The 16,151-nt window shown below is 36.9% G+C and overlaps 1 long non-coding RNA gene across 1 annotated transcript in view; it reads right to left on the reverse strand.

Annotated features, from left to right (window-relative positions):
• Positions 1–201: 201 nt before the first annotated feature.
• The window catches only part of LOC107838445 (uncharacterized), a 45,988-nt gene continuing 30,038 nt past the window's right edge, over positions 202–16,151 (reverse strand). Inside the window, exon 4 of the long non-coding RNA XR_001664506.1 lies at positions 202–513. This is a non-coding gene — a long non-coding RNA (uncharacterized LOC107838445). The remainder of the gene's footprint in view (positions 514–16,151) is intronic.

Here is a 16,151-nt window from a genome sequence, read left to right on the forward strand (position 1 = left end):
TCACTTGAAAGAAATGGTGGTTAGTTAATATAATGTCTTGGAATAACATGCATGGAAGCATCAGTTTTTTTCACAGTTCTAATTGACACCGCAAAGAAATGCATGCCTCTAAGCAAGCATGACAGCAAGTGTAGCACCCAGTCCATTAATTACCTGCATTGAACTACCTACACTGTAAATAACTCCAATCCTCATTGCATCTAGACAAAACAGTTGCTTGTTCTCCATTTTATTTAGTCATTTATTATATTTTCACCTATGACGCCTCTGGGGAGGTGACAAAGCATTTAGCGGTTCTTCCGCAGGAAATGACACATTTGTCCTCAGTTTGCATTGAACACAACAATTAATGCATGTTAATTCTTAATTATGCTAATTTCATTTGAAACAGGTTGTGAGGTTCTAACAGGGTGGTTGGGTGAGAGAAGGGATCCTCTGGCGACATTCATGCTGCCGTTGTTGTCTCTGGTAGTCCTTCTCACACTTTCACATGTCCTCCGGTGTTAGGAAGCCCTAATGAGGATGTAAAATCAAAACATGACATGCTATGAGCTCCTAAAAATAATTGGGCTGTTTTCTTTAACTGTCAAAAGAAAAAAAAAACACACACACACGGAGAGAAAGAGATTATTTAACTGCATTTGAGTCAAAATGTAAAAGGTGGAGGAAAAAAACAACAACACTAAAGAGCTTTTACACTGAAAGTTGTGTAATCAGGCTGCTTAGACCATCTTTTAACACTTCTTCATGTTGAAATAAACAATAACCAGCTAAGAACTAAATGTCGTCCTGATAGAATGGAAACATAATATTATACACTGACTTCTGATCTAAATGCTAATGCAGTGCTTTGATGGGCAGTAGTATAACAAACAATGTATGTGGGAAAATATGCTTCAAATGAACTTTAAAGGTCATGCCTCATTTTTACAATTCTTCTTTTTAAGCTGTACTTAAGCTTAAATCACATTCCCATGTCAAAACTTAAATTATATGTAGAAAAAACAATGAAACCACCTAAAAATGAAGCCAAGGTTTCCAAAGAGCAATGATTATATTAGGAATAATGATTTTTGATAATCCAAAACAAAAGTAGCTATAACAAAGTATCCAGTTGGAAAGGGAATCCATTAAGTGAAGAGTTGGATATTAATCCTGTAAGGAGAAAGAAAGCTCACTGAAAATATCATGTAGGAGATTTAGTAAACTAGAACACTATGGAGGGATTTAAAAGTAGACTGTGGTGAGGATAGTCTGCTTACAATCCACCACAATAATAAGTGATGAACCATTACTCTAAACACAAAAAATCTGGAAACATTCTGGCTAAAGGTCATTTTTGCTCCTCTTCTGACCAGCATTATAAACCCGACTGTTTTTGATGGGTGAGGAGAAATATTTCCACCTTATCTGCGTTTACTTCCAGGGAGCACAGCCACATGTCCTGCTTGGACAATCTGTGCAGAAAAAGTTCTCCATATATCCTTAATCTGTCACCAAAAGGCAGCCGTAGATCTATTTACCATAAGCCAGTTATAATAATTTTGGTGAGAAAGCAATCTATTTTATGTCCTCAGCCTTAGAGACTGACATGCTTCTAGCAGGATAGATGCTAGAGATGTTACATCAACATCCATATATAGTCGCATCTTCCCGTCTTACTCCACATGAATCAAAATACTCTTTTTGCTTTAAAAATGGAAATTTAAAATTGCTTATCCCCTTCAAAAGCCAAATAAAATTCAGGTTGTGATGAATTTATTTTGATATACGAGTTAATTGTATGAAAAAAAAACAACTAAAAATCAACAACAAAAAACTGTCCTTCACTACTTTGGGTGTAAAATCTCCATGCTTTGAGTTCATGCCTGTGCAAGCCTTGAGCTTCACACTTAATAGCACAATTCCCCTGAGGATCACAACAAGCAATCTATCTGGTGGGTAATGTACTGTACACATGTGCTGTAATGAGATACAATTAAATAAAGCCAAATTGTGTTGACAACTCCTGAGTTTAAATTTAACATCTTTCTTAAAGTGGCTTTAATGCATTCTTTTGCAAACAAAATAAAATGCATTACCAGAAGGCAGAAAAAAGAATGACGAAAAACATCTTTTTATGTATTTCATAAAAGTGTGCTGCCTATTAGCGTAATCTCCCATCCAGAAACCTGCAAATTGTGCACTTTTGGTTTTACAGTTCCACAAAATGACTTTAATTCCCTTTATTCTCCTGTGTTTCGGGGAATTCACTGAGAAAATGAACAAGACATGGCTCGCACTGTTAAAGACTGTGGCAGTTGGAATATTTCACCTGACACGCACCGCGCAAGTCGCGTGGCACAACCAACCACAACTGGGCCATTAAATATATGTAAATGAAGAGAAACACAAGAGAGCCGGGTAGAACAGCACGCACGAGGGAGAAATGGATCCTGGGTAGTGATTAATTTATTTGATGATGCCCCTAGTGAGGAATTTTAGGTCACAAATGAAGTGACAGGATGACAAATTACCATTTTAAGGAATTTACTGGGAATCATTAATGAACAATTGTCAGGTAGTTTACAGCAAGCAGAGGAGACGGAGTAAATGTACGTCTCCGTCTTTATCTAGGATAAATGACTAAAAACTATTTCTTAAGCTCACTTTTTTTTATGTTGTATTATCTTTGGGATTGCAGTGAGCTCTAATTTAACAGCAAATATATTTAGTACAAGAAATGGCTCAATTATGTCCCTGTTTGGTGGGAGGTAAAAATATAAATTTGAGGTAGATAACGAGAAGCAGCTTTAAGCTTGTTAATCTGGATCCCCCCCTCCTGCTGTGGTGGAACATTACAGTTCCTTATCTGCAGTCACACTCAGAAACACAAGCTTATCAACGCGAAACTTTTGTTCTTTTTCTACACCCGGAGTAAGATGAGCCCAACTTTGAAATCTCTGTCACTCCAAGGAATGCAACCATAAAGCCACCCTGGAGTGAACATGGTTATTCGAGATGTCCCGTTGTCAAATTGATCCTAACAGCTTGAAAAATCATTTTCACTGCAATATACATCAAAAGCTCTAATGATGCTTTGTAATTTTGAGCCCTTGTCCAATTAAAAAAAAAAGGATCCTTTAAAGGGATTTTCCTTGTAGGAAGAAATATATAGACCGCTTCTGGCATATCTTAAACTATGTTGCTTTGTCACTGACAACATAAATCAATTCATTAATTAAAATTAAGCTCGTGTAAGGCAGTATCATAGTTTATTTAAGTGTTAAAGGAGACAGATGGTATTTTAAGAGTCACTGTCAAGCTTGTCTGTACTGTTCATTTTGGTGCCTTTAAATGGCTTTTAAAAGGCAGCGGTAAAAGAGAGCAGAGATGACAGGAGGAATCTTCGCTGCATGCATTAATTCGACAGATTCCTTGATTTCCCTCCTGGGCCCCTTTAGGAAGACCCAGTGCTTCAGCAACTCGATGGTGCATTACAGTAGGTGTGACAAATATCGTTTCTCTTGGAAGTCCTAGTTGGTTTACAAATGACATGTCACTGGATGTCTGAAAACACTCATAATTGCACTTTCCAAAACAGAAACAATGTCCCAGTTTGTTCCAAAGTGAAATGTCCTCTTTCTTTCCCCTGACAGGAATGATTTTCTGTCTAATATTGTTAAATCTGGTAGGAGTACATATAATAAAGTAGAATTTTCTCTTAAAATGCAATTACATAGACAAATAGTATGGACTTTAAAGTAGTGAAGTCCATATGTATTTTATAAAAGGGTAGCGTGATTTCTTCTGTTTTACTTTTTTGCCAGGGAAGACTTGAATGCATATTCCTCATATTTAACTATCTAAAATCTAATTAAACTAATTTACTTTTCTCATGTTGAAAGGATATTGATAAAGAATTTTCCTTCAGATGTGAAAATTAACAAGCTCTTCAGTTAATGACCAGCCAACTTAAATATTGTGCAAATATTGTGCAAATGGGTTTATTTGGTGAACTGGACGAGCAACAAAACAAAGGAGCAGACCCTTCTGATGAAAACAGGAACTGCAATCACTGACGTTCAAGCTATGTAAAATGCATGGGTCTTTAACAAAGAAATAATGTAGATTTAAAGATTCAACAAATAATTCAGACTACTACATTTGAAGTGGAAATATAAATTGTATGATTAAATCAGTCAGTTATTTTAGCATGTTCCTCCAGCAACATATGCTCAATTTTTATTACAGCACACAGAAGTTATTTAGATCATTCTCTTTTCAATCAAACATATTAAACAGTGCAGCAGCTTGATTTGGTGTTTCTAAAATAGATCTTGGTTATTTTTCTTGTGCGTTTCCTCCAGCTTAATTACATGAATGAATACTTTGCTTAAAAAATAAAAAAAAGGAACAGTCTTATTGAACATCACTGCAGCAGTAGCACAACAGCATATTTCAGCTCACTGGTGTGTGCACAGATTGTTTTTACTCTCTCCGAGTACTTCATTGGAGGGACACATGTGAATTGGATGTTGAAATTGAGAAGTCATCTAAAGAGATACTTCTGCAGACCAATGATTGTCTCTTTGGTTAGTGGTGGTAATCTAGTCTCTAAAACAAGTTCATATTTTGGGTTTATTAATTTCATTAAGACACAAGCAACAAATTAGTTTAATGAGTTTTTTGCGTTTGGGGTATATCTTAAGGTCTGCAAGAAATTTTAGTAATACCAAACATAGAGAAATGGCAGGCAGACAACATGAAGAATTCACATGTTTTTGTATCATTCATCAATAATAAATAGTATTAGGCTATCCCTACATAACCTCTGACCAATCCTCCTTGGTGTCACAACTGAATGGATGAGTGACCAGGATAATCTCCACACTCCGCATTGGACACACACTGCATGTACCATGAAAGTGACTATGAGCTTCTTTCCAGATTGTGCCCAATTTCATGGTGCTATGCACACACGACAACAGTTCATCACACTGATTTGTTATATATTTATGTATTTTTCTATATATCAGTAGAATGCTTTACCATGTATGCTAATGCAAGCAATCCAATGTAAAACTGTACTCAGAGAGTTATTTAAGCAAGCCTTATTCACAGCCTTTTTGAGCTGTTCAGCAGTTTGGGTCGTCCGGTGCTGCCGAGATTCTTTGACGCTCTTTGTAAAATTATGTGAAAAGTCTGAAATTAAATAAATCAACCCTTAAAAATAATCTAACCATTGATTTCCACCCATATAGTCATCATTTTTACACGCTTATCCAGTTGAGATCAAGGGTTTAATTGCCAATGGTTATTGCGAAGGGTTCCCTCTGAACAGGTTGCTAAACGACTCTGGATTTATGATCTGCTGTCTCACATTTTAGCTTATTTTTGCAAATATGTATGCTTCGTATGATAAACCAAATGTTCAAAAGTTCGTTGAAGTAGATATCTGTAGCTTTCAACTTTTTACTTTGTTTCAACACTTAAGTCTTGTGTTTTCTATTCAACAGTCTCATTATTATGACTGGTTTCTTATGATATGTAAACAGTTGTCAGAAGATAATCTTACAATTTTACCATTTATACTCGTTCCCAGTGTTAAACCCAAAGCAAGTGTCCAATTAAATTATGTTATATTCATAATGTTCTTGCTCTCTTGGTCCCTTTATGTATTTTGTATTTATGCATGTGCATGCCTCTTTAAGTGTATCCTCATGGCTGTCCTCTTCTGTAAACAGGCTCATTAACAACAAATATGTGAGCCATTTAGGGATCATAAAAACAGTGGAGTGTCTGAGGATGAGGCATTCAGGGGACATCAGTAAGTTCCTTTTGACAGAAAACCAAGCATCAATCATGCTCAACTCCTCAGCACGAGACAGAAACATCATTTCCAGAAGTAGATCTGCTCCAAGGTTAGATCCAAGAGCAATTTATGGATAACTTAAAACAAATTCTAGGGGAAAAGGTTACAATTGAAAGAAATGCATAAATCTTTGCAGTGTTACCAATGCAAGATGTATCAAGGAGGGACTTGGCTACCTTTAATTAGACTTTCCTCCTCTCGGACTTCATCACCTCAGTATTGCCTATAGTAAGAATAAGACAGAGATGCAAGGAATATATAAAAGGACCTATGGCTATTAACTGCATCCAACTTTGTAAAAGTGATCTGAAGAACCTGCATCTTGATGCCTTGCATAAACTGTCCCTTCTTTAAGACTTTTTCCATTGCATATTATTTTTTCTTTTCTCTGAAACATCTTCTTTGCCACATATCCCCTGTGGAAGGGGTAAATAATTCCTGTTTGTAAAAGAACAAAGGCTGCAAGAAAGTACAATTACACCAGAGGGTGTAATTAAAATTACACCCTCTGGCAATTCCTTGAGTTTTCTTGCACGCTAGATTTTTACTAGTTTGTAAAATTATTTCAACCTCAAGTGCACGACACCATACAGTAGATATTCTACTGTGTTGTTCTTTATTATACAAAATAATGAATTTTGTAAAAATCCAAAACCCAGAACATGTAAAATACTCAAACTTGAAGTTTTGTACTTTCTTTTTCACCATGACTCACCTCTTGCTCACAAATGTGGACTGTAATCTTTAAAGAAGTAGCTGACTTTTATTTGAGATGGACAGAAAAATATAAAAATGAAAAGGTACTGACTTTTAGGAGAGTGGTGTGACAAAAAAAAATCGCAAAAGTGAATCAAAAGAGTAGAGGAGTGCAGCTGAACTTTTTTAACAAACAGTGGTGAACCTGAAAAAGTTTTGTGGTTATGTGGACCAAGCTGAACTTTCCTTGAAGAAAATGTTGACAGCGTTTTTTCCTGCTTCATTGTGGCTGCTTATACAAGATAACCACTTTGCACCCACAAGCTGCCATTTCATGTCCGTAAACAAGCTATTTTTCCCCCTCCTAAAAATAATGTTTTTTCTTTAACCCAGTCTCTTGAGAAGACTGAAGAACTATAAATTATAGATAACTGCCAAAACATTACAAAAAAACAATGCAACATTTTCAAATTTAAAATTTAGACAACCACATAATCTAGTGGTACAAAATACCATTGCTAATGGATGCTTGGTTTTATTAAGCATCAGGCACCATTTTATAAACCCCAGAAATTTGATTCAAAGCATTGGCAATTTCAAAGGCACATTGGACTGAGAACAGATTGGTTGCATCAGTTCAATATCTAATCCAAGAACAACGTCAGTTATCAAGATCAATGCCAATATTGGATCAGATTTGCTCCATTTCTTCCTATTTGTCAAATGCATCTTTTATTTTTCTTAGCTGGGGCTGCTAATTGGACAAAAAATGTACAAATCTGAAATGTTGTAAAGAAGGTCACTTTTATGATTTGTAAGGGAGAAAAAGGTAAGTTGCATTGCTCTTCTCTCTCTCTTTGGATCTTTGCAAAGAGAATAAGTTAAATGCAGCTGATGTGATGTGGTTGGGTTTGATTAACCTCTGTTCCAAACCGCCGCCCAACGCAGTATCATTGCCTATTGACCTGACGTTGCTAAAGGAGTAGAGCCAGCGCAAAGGTCTGGAGATGTGGGACTAGCAGGGGTAACAGACTCCCAGCCTAATTGTCTGTTCTTTCTAACTTGAAGTTATTGGCAGCTGCCACTGTCTCAAGCATTTCTTTCTGGATGTGGAAAAATGAAGCCCGGCCAGCTAATTGCAATGGCCTTTTCATCATCTCAAATCAAACGCTTTCATACAAGCCAGTGGAGGCAGCATCCTTGCAGACCTTTAGTGGAGTACTACAAGTATAGCTCTAAGCTTAGAGCCGGACAGGCACATTACCACCATCACCTTCCCAGTGTTTTATGCACTCTCCCTCTCACACAAGCTGTGGATATTTGGCACACAACCTCGCTGACCTCCCTTTTCTTTCCCCTTTTACCTGAATAAGATAACCCTATTTTACCAGTCATTTAAAGACGGTGGCTGGCAGCCATCCTCAAAGGCGGGTGTAAGTAGGGGTGGGATGGTGGTGTGGTCGGAAAGTTCAGCGCCGGTGGATTGTGAGGGAGGGCAACTGGTCCTCCTGACAAGAGATCAATACTGTCCTCCGAGTGGCTGGAGTCAAGCTGCTGGGTCTGACAGGGGGCCGTGTGGCGTAATTGGATCAGGGGGCCCAGCAAGTTGCCTGCCCGCCCCCCTTCAGCACTGTCACAGCTGTCACATGTCATCCCCCTGTGCCGCTGTCACCCCAGGAGGCTAGCGGGTCTCTCCTACTCCCCTTTTTCCTCGTTGCACCCATGCAAATGTCCACTTAGCAGATGAATGCTGGCAATATTAGGCCCATTCTTCATGCTTTTATGCAAAAGCAAAATCTATGTCATTTGAGAATTTCATGGAAATAGAGTCGCCATTTACTCAGAGGTGGGAGAGGGAAACCGCCCTTAAAAAGTGAAAATGGGTTTGTTCAGCTTATTAAAAATGGAGAGGAAATAAAGCTTTGGAAAAACAAACATTGAGTGAGTTGGGTATTAGAGGAAATAATAAGAAAAATACTTTATTGACCAAATAATGAAAAATCTCTCCCCGCTATATTACCTCATATACTTCACCAGTAACACTTAATCCAAAACTATTGATTGATGTGTAAGCTCTAGGAAAGTCTGTAAAATGAAGCCTGTATTGTGATGTGTTGGTTGTTTTCCAATAAATACTGTTGTGCGCTTTTCAATGATCTATGGCCCCTCTGATCAGACAAGATGTCCAGTATCTAAATTAACTTTCTTTCAAGATAAGACAACTGATCAGTTTAATTTGTAATAAAAAACAAAACAAAACAAAACAAAAAAACACTAGAGGTAGATGATCAATTTTTAAAGACAAGTAAGTATTCTGTATATGTACAGTAGCAAGAAAGCTTCTAATTGTTTACACTAAGAGAAACTAGAGCAGATTCCAGCTGAATGCTATGCAATCTTCAATTCCTGAAGGACAAATGAAAATGTTTTTGTTCACCAAAATTAAATCACTTCCCAAATTTGCTGGGTTTTTGTAAGCGTCTGGTAATGGTTGGCATTTCATCAAAACTTGCCCAGAATGCAATCGCAGTGATCACGCATCTTCTGACAGACGCAGATACACTTCCGAGCGCAGACATCACAGAGAGGGCCGGATTAAAGACTGGTTAAACATTAAAAAGGAATCCATGTGTAAATCTAAAGCGCCGATTAGGAGAAGTTGTCTATGATGTTATCCTCCAAGAGACTTTCTGCTCTCCATTTTCACACGCCTAATCAAATTAAAAGCTTAGTAGAGGCATGATTATTGGATTATCACTGACACATGTACAATTTCTTTTAGTTTGGGCAAATAATGGGTAGATTCTGGCACGAGCTATTCAGCAGCTTGATTTTATTGTGCTGTACTTTGGAAGTCTGTGGAGTTTTGAATAGAGGGGATTTAAATTCTTTAACTTAACATTTTAAAAAGAAATTTTGACATGTTTTATCAGATTGTGCACAAATTATGGTCCAAATGCAAAACAAACAAACAAACAAACAAAAAAAAACAATCTCCTTTTTTTGTACTGGTGTTATTTGCTTTAGACACAGTCCTTGCTTCTCGAAAAGTATGGGCACGTTTCACGGACGGATGTGCAAAAGCTCACACTGTGAGTGCTAATAAAGTAATGCAGCATGCACAAGTGAGCTCACATAGAAACACACACGAGTGAAGCTGAATCACTGTTTTACTGATCTATGACAGCAAAGCCTCCTTCAGGGACTGCACGTTCACCTTTGCGGTCTCAACGGTTCAGTGCCTGTGAGGACGTGGTTAACAAATGGGAGGGAAACTGGCCAACTTTGAGGCGGCTACAGGCTTGTGCTAAGTGATCTGTATTCCCTGTGAATCTGCTGTTCCTTAACCCTGTGAAATTAAGACCACTTCCTGAAACTACCCCCCGACCTCCAACATAATACAAAATTCAAAAGCCATCATGCATCAGTGTCTTCGTGTAATGTAAAAGGAAAACAGGCCAAGGTAAAGCCAAGAACTGTATTCCCTAAACCTCTTTTACTTAACTGTGCCTTGCAACTGTAGCCATACTGTTTGGACATTTAACACTTAATGTTACAGCTACATGTGAATGGGTTTTATGTAAAAAAAAAAAAAAAAAAAGACAAAACACTACCGAATTCTGGAGAAAAAATTAGGTTCAGTTTTCAATATTTTTTTACAACTGTAAATCTCTAAAGAGTGGCTTTCATTTGAACTCAGCTGCCTTTACTTTATTCCCCCTGTATCCAATTTAATCTCCATATTAACACAACTGTTCTGTGAAGGCTTAAGAGATTGATTTCTAGATCATCAGTGAACAAGATAGACCAATGAAGAAACAGAGACATCACAAATTACACTGTAGAGACGTTTAGAGCAGGATAGGTTATAAAATAGCATCGCAAGCATTGAAAATTTCAATCCATCCTTCTAAAAATGCATATGGCACAATTTCAGACCTAGTTGTCTATGCAAATTGTGAGGTCTGTACTAATACTCAAAGAGTTACAAAGATCCACAGCTCAGGCAGAAGAACATCTCGACAATAGTCTGGCCTTTTAGGAGTAGCAAGAATGATTGCAATACCTGAAGGAAAGTCACAAGGGATGCAGTTTGCAATTTACAATAAGCTATGTAATGGACAAAGCAAAAATGTGGAAAAAGTGAGAAAAGAACTGAACTTTTTGGCTAAAACGCAAAGAGCGTATGCACATTATTCTGAACACCATCTGGGTGGGGAAGCATGGTTATGGTTTAATCGTCCTTAGCAATTGTTAGACATAACTCTGAAAGACTGGCAGCTGAAATTGCAGTGCAAGGTGGCTCCACAAAGTTTTGAGTCAAATAGAGTTTAACACAAATTAATGGCAGATTTTTCAGGGAATGGGGGTGAATGCAAAGGAAACATGTATCCTTTTCCTTCCACCTAACTATACACACATTGTGCTGATATATAAAATATTATCCCAATAAAATATTAACATTTGTAGTAGTAATGTGACAAAATAAAAGTTAAAGTAGTGCAAATACCTTTGCAAGATTGCATGCTTCTTCACCCAGAGTATGCTAAATGAGATGACTGCTTAATTTTCCCCCTGCTCTTTCTCAATTGTGGAGGATTTTCTGCACTGTAGGATTTTGATGAGGCTACACCTAAGTTTTGTCTTGGTGTTTTGTAGACATAATTTACCAGATACCTCCTGCTGTAAGACAGTTAACAGTATAAAGAACACTGCTCTTAGAGTATCGGAGGAAAGTAAAGATTGGCAGGTGAAAGTGAGGCTTACAGGCTGACCTACACACAAGACCTCTTCATCCGTGACTCATAATCACTACTCTGGGGGAGTCACATGGTCTGCTAAAAGGCAGCCAAAGCCATTATGGGGGTGCTTAAAACTCCACTTAAAGATCACTTTATAGCCTATTACTTTAGCTGTGGTTAGGTATTTACATGACACCTCCAGCAGCTTTTTGGTTTAGTAATACCTTCGCTTGAGGGTACAGGATGTTCATCTGCCGTCTGCTGTGACAAAAGTAGTCAACATCCAAGCAATCGTTATACAGAAGTAAAATGCATCTTCATTTGCTTGATGGGAATGATCTTAGCACTGAATAAAAGAATAAGAAAATGAAAGTGCTAAATATTCAGAGAGCCACAGGGTGACAAAAAAAACCCCGAATTTCATATTTTCTTTGCCCAAAAAGGACATTTCTCATTTTATGTTTGAACATTTGTTTGGTGGCATGATTTGCCGCTGCTGTTACATTGACTATTACATGACCGCGGTCCGGTCCCCAGCAGAGTAAGCTTGGATCAGTGGAGACAGCTCCTACCCTGGGGTCAGCCATGACCGCGAGACCACACCACTCTGACATGACGCGGAGCTGGGGCGATGACGTGTAAATAAAGGGAGAGAATTGAGAATCTTGTCATGGCTGCAGCAAGCAGAGAGGATCAAGCAGAGATGGTTGCCTGCGAACCTGACTACGAGGGGATTTGTAGCTCTGTGTGGTGGCTCGGTCGATGGCAGCAGAAGAGAATGACAGCCTCGACTTTTAGATTCCATGGGGCTTGAGAACTAAGAATACGTCACACAATTCAATTTAGCTGAGCATCGATTCACCACTAAGGCATTTTACAAGGCAATCTGGTCCGATTTGATATCCGTCTCAAATTCAAGTTTTTGTTTTTTACCCAATCTAATCTATTCAAGTATAATCAAATTACACTCAAATAATCCAAACACAATCCAAAAATTGCACCGAAGCGATCAGCTTATTGAGGAATGAACTGAAGCAATATAAAGCAATGACCACACATTGTTAATAATGTTGCCCAGCTAATCTCTGAAGGATTGAACCAAGAGCACTTTCTATGAGAAAGAATTAATAACAATAATCAAGCAAGGGGACACAACTAAACACACACTCATTGAACCAGAGTAATTTGAATTGGAATGAGTTAAAACAAACACATAATACACACAATAATTTTATATAACCTAATACAATTCTTGTGAACTAATAAATAGCTGAGGAAAAACAAAAATGAAGGTCAACAAAGTGGCCAAGGTAGAAATGATGCTACAAAGTTTTGCCTCAGCTTTATAATTATATACGAGAAGGAAGAAGGAAGATGCATCATAGTTCACTTTAGTCAGCAAAGCTTCTAATTACAACTCTTTGTCCAGAACTTTAAACATATGGCAGATAATCATCCTAAATAAAAGGCTATTATCAGGCGTTTTCTGACAATTAAGCCACAGATGAATCAAAGCAATTATTTTACTTCAATATTTCTGTTGCCTGCTCCGTGTGAACTCCAGGCATTGTGCAAATGCCTCCTCAACAAAGGATTACAATCAATTAAACATTTATGGAAATGGCATTGCTTCCTGCAACACTGAGCCATTTCCCCTGACATTTTGAACCTATTATATTTTCAGACATTTTTGATGATGTTCCTGGCTTGTGGACACTTTGATAAACACTGACAAGGAAGGAACTGTAGAGAGGTAACCGAGGTTTCCTTTGTTTCTTAACTGTTGTGTTTCTGTCCTGTTGCCAGCTTTCAATGGAAAGTTAGTTAAATTACAGCTCAGAGAAATGTCATTAATAAACAAATTATTGGATAGTAATGAAATAATTCAGATAACATATTCAATTTTGAACTTTACAAAGCTGTATTCAGTATAAAAACTGTTTTTATATAACTGTATTTTCAAAGTGACAGGGAAATTTGAAAAACTTGTACAGCAAAATAAAATTCATTTGATCTTTTCCTAAAATTTCTAAACAAAATATATATTTTTTCTAAAGTAAATCTGTGGTTAGCAGTGGTACTCAGTCCTTCACCATCTTCTATTTTTCAGTTCTATCTGTTTTGATGCATGGTATGTTTGCACGTTAAATGTGACATCATTAAGACAGTTAATACAAGTGAGGCCATGAGAAGAATTTGCCAGTCTTTCCCAAAGTATTTGCTCAAGGATAGAACTGTAACAAACATTTCTATATTCTGCGTACAGCAAATTCTACTTTTTTTTTTATTATTATTTTTTTTTACATTTTTTAAAACGTTTCCTAGCTAATATTAACTCAACTTGGAACCATTGTTCAGCTTCCAAATGTGACCCTGAGTTTTCAACTCTTATTCTTTTCTTCAAGACAAAAATTGTCATCTTTCAATGTCTGACAAAAGAATCTACTTAGTCAGTCACTTAATCTGTATGCCATTAAATTGACCTTGATAAATAAAGTTAAAACAATCTTTGATCAGGACATGCATTTTAAACCCCAGGTTTCTAGGATCTCCTGCTTTCACTTCCACAATTTTGCCAAAATTAGAAATGTTCTGTTCAGATGCTGAAAAAAAAAAATAGTCCAGAAGCTTGGATTGAATCAAAGTCAATGGCTCAATGCAAGCCACAGTTCACTGTCACTACATGCACGTCCAGGAGAAGTGAATGCTACGAGTCAGTGACTGCTGACAAACTGCTGGGTTTCTTTAAAGAGAAAACATTTGTTTGAACAATAAATGCTGCATTATTTTATAGATAGGATCAATTGGAATGGATGTACCTGACTTGAAGTCTGTCTGATTTGACAATAATTATTTAGTTTATTTATTTTGTTTGTAAAGTGACTTAAGATGATAGTTGTTGTGATTTGGTGCTATATAAATAAAGTTAGTAGAACTAATCTGAATATCTGCAAAATATGCATGTGTGTTCATCACAGCTTTAAGATGTTGCATGTGTACATGAGGAGAGGGAGGAGGGGCGAGGATGGAGAGGAGATTCTGTAATTCCTGCTGCTTTTCTGACAAAAGAAGAGTTTGGATAAACAGCATGGTTCATTCAATCGTCATCTTTCATTCAACCCCCATATAATGGGAATTTTAACAGTCATAGCAGATTAACCTTCTGTGTGCTTTCCATCTTTGATACATTTACATGCATACTGATCGAAGCTGCGTTTGGGAAATTATTGCTTTTCCATTTTATTCTTACGGACTTGACCTTCCTCCTCCAAATAATCAAAACTCTTATGGTGTATTTAGTCATAGTAATCATATAAATAATGAATACAGTAAGATGATATTACTTTAGGATCATGTGGGAAGACCATGTCTGCTTTTTGACCTGTGACATAAGCCTTACATACGGCTGTGCTTTGGCAAATTCAGAAAATATTCAGCTTTCACGGGAAAAAAGGGGTTTTTTACGTACATTAGACTTAAAACAGCAAAGTGACAATTACAGGGATGGAGACAACAAGATTAAAGATACAATATTTAGTATATTAAACACAATTGCAACAATTGTTCTAAATAAAATAGCAAATATTTTTCTAAATAAGTCAACTCACTTATAGGGTTGCCTTGTTTCTGAAAAAATAAATAGATAAAACATCCAAACCTCAGCACTACTCTGAAAATGTACCCCATTTTTGTGCCTAGATGCATAAAGTGAACAAGTTCATTTGTTATCAGACTTTGAACTATTGGAAACCGTAGCTCATACCCTTGAAACATTTACAAATGTAGTCAAAAAAAGGCACAACTTTTTTGCTCCTAACACTAAATCACACTATATGTCTCCTTTTTTCAATTAATTAGAATTGCCACAAATACTTACATTTGATAAATGCCAGAATGACAAGCAAGATAACCTTTCAGATCATGTTTTATTGCTTTCTTCAAAGTCAGAACTTTACTTATGCTAGTTCACTGTACTTTGAAACAACTTGAAGAGGTTCTGTTAGGCAGAGAACAAAAGCAAAATACTTTTTTCAAGATTCTATCTGGGGTGAATTGTCACTCTGAAAGAAGTAAGTCATGTACTAAAACAGCACTATGAAAAATCCACATCATACTTTAAAAATACACTTTGTGACAAATGACTTACTCTAGGAGATGTGTCTCCATGTCAAAAAATGAGGGAAGTTTAAGAGTGAACATAATCCCAAATGTAAAGTCCGAGAGTGGCAGCATACAGATGTGTGCATGTTTTTTTTTTTGTTTTTTTTGTGAATGGGGGAAGAGTGCAGATATTAAGAAAAGTCAGTTGCATGGAAATGTGGAAGCGACATCGTACGACAGCCAGGAAATAAAATCTTAGGACAATGAGCATACAACCAAATTTGTTACAAAGTGACTTAAGGACACTGGCCAATGTTTTTTTATTCACTGTCATAAACCTCTGATTGCCACATACAAGATGTTTGAGCAGAGCAGACAATTTAACACCAAAATAACAGGGTAATATATGTCACCTTCGGAAGTTGAACAATTGAAAGTTTGGTGAAAATAAATAATTTTGGTATTCCTAACTGCCCTAAAAGATCAACATTTTTATTTTGCATTTATCTCAGACAGTGACAAACATTTTATGCATCTTTCATGCAGTGTATGTGAACATCTGATTTCCACTGTTCCTCTGACAGTCACAAGTGCTCCCTCTTTTTATGACATGTTTTGCCCTCTAAAGCAGAGTTGACAACAATGTTGACTGAGCTGTACTTGTGATATGCTTCACACTGGGCTGTATTCACTACACTTTAACCAAATTAGTAATGCTTTCACCAGGTGTATTACCAAATTTGAAACTGTATTATTAG

This window comes from Poecilia formosa, unplaced genomic scaffold (assembly GCF_000485575.1).
Source record: "Poecilia formosa unplaced genomic scaffold, Poecilia_formosa-5.1.2 Scaffold257, whole genome shotgun sequence".
Taxonomy (NCBI): domain Eukaryota; kingdom Metazoa; phylum Chordata; class Actinopteri; order Cyprinodontiformes; family Poeciliidae; genus Poecilia; species Poecilia formosa.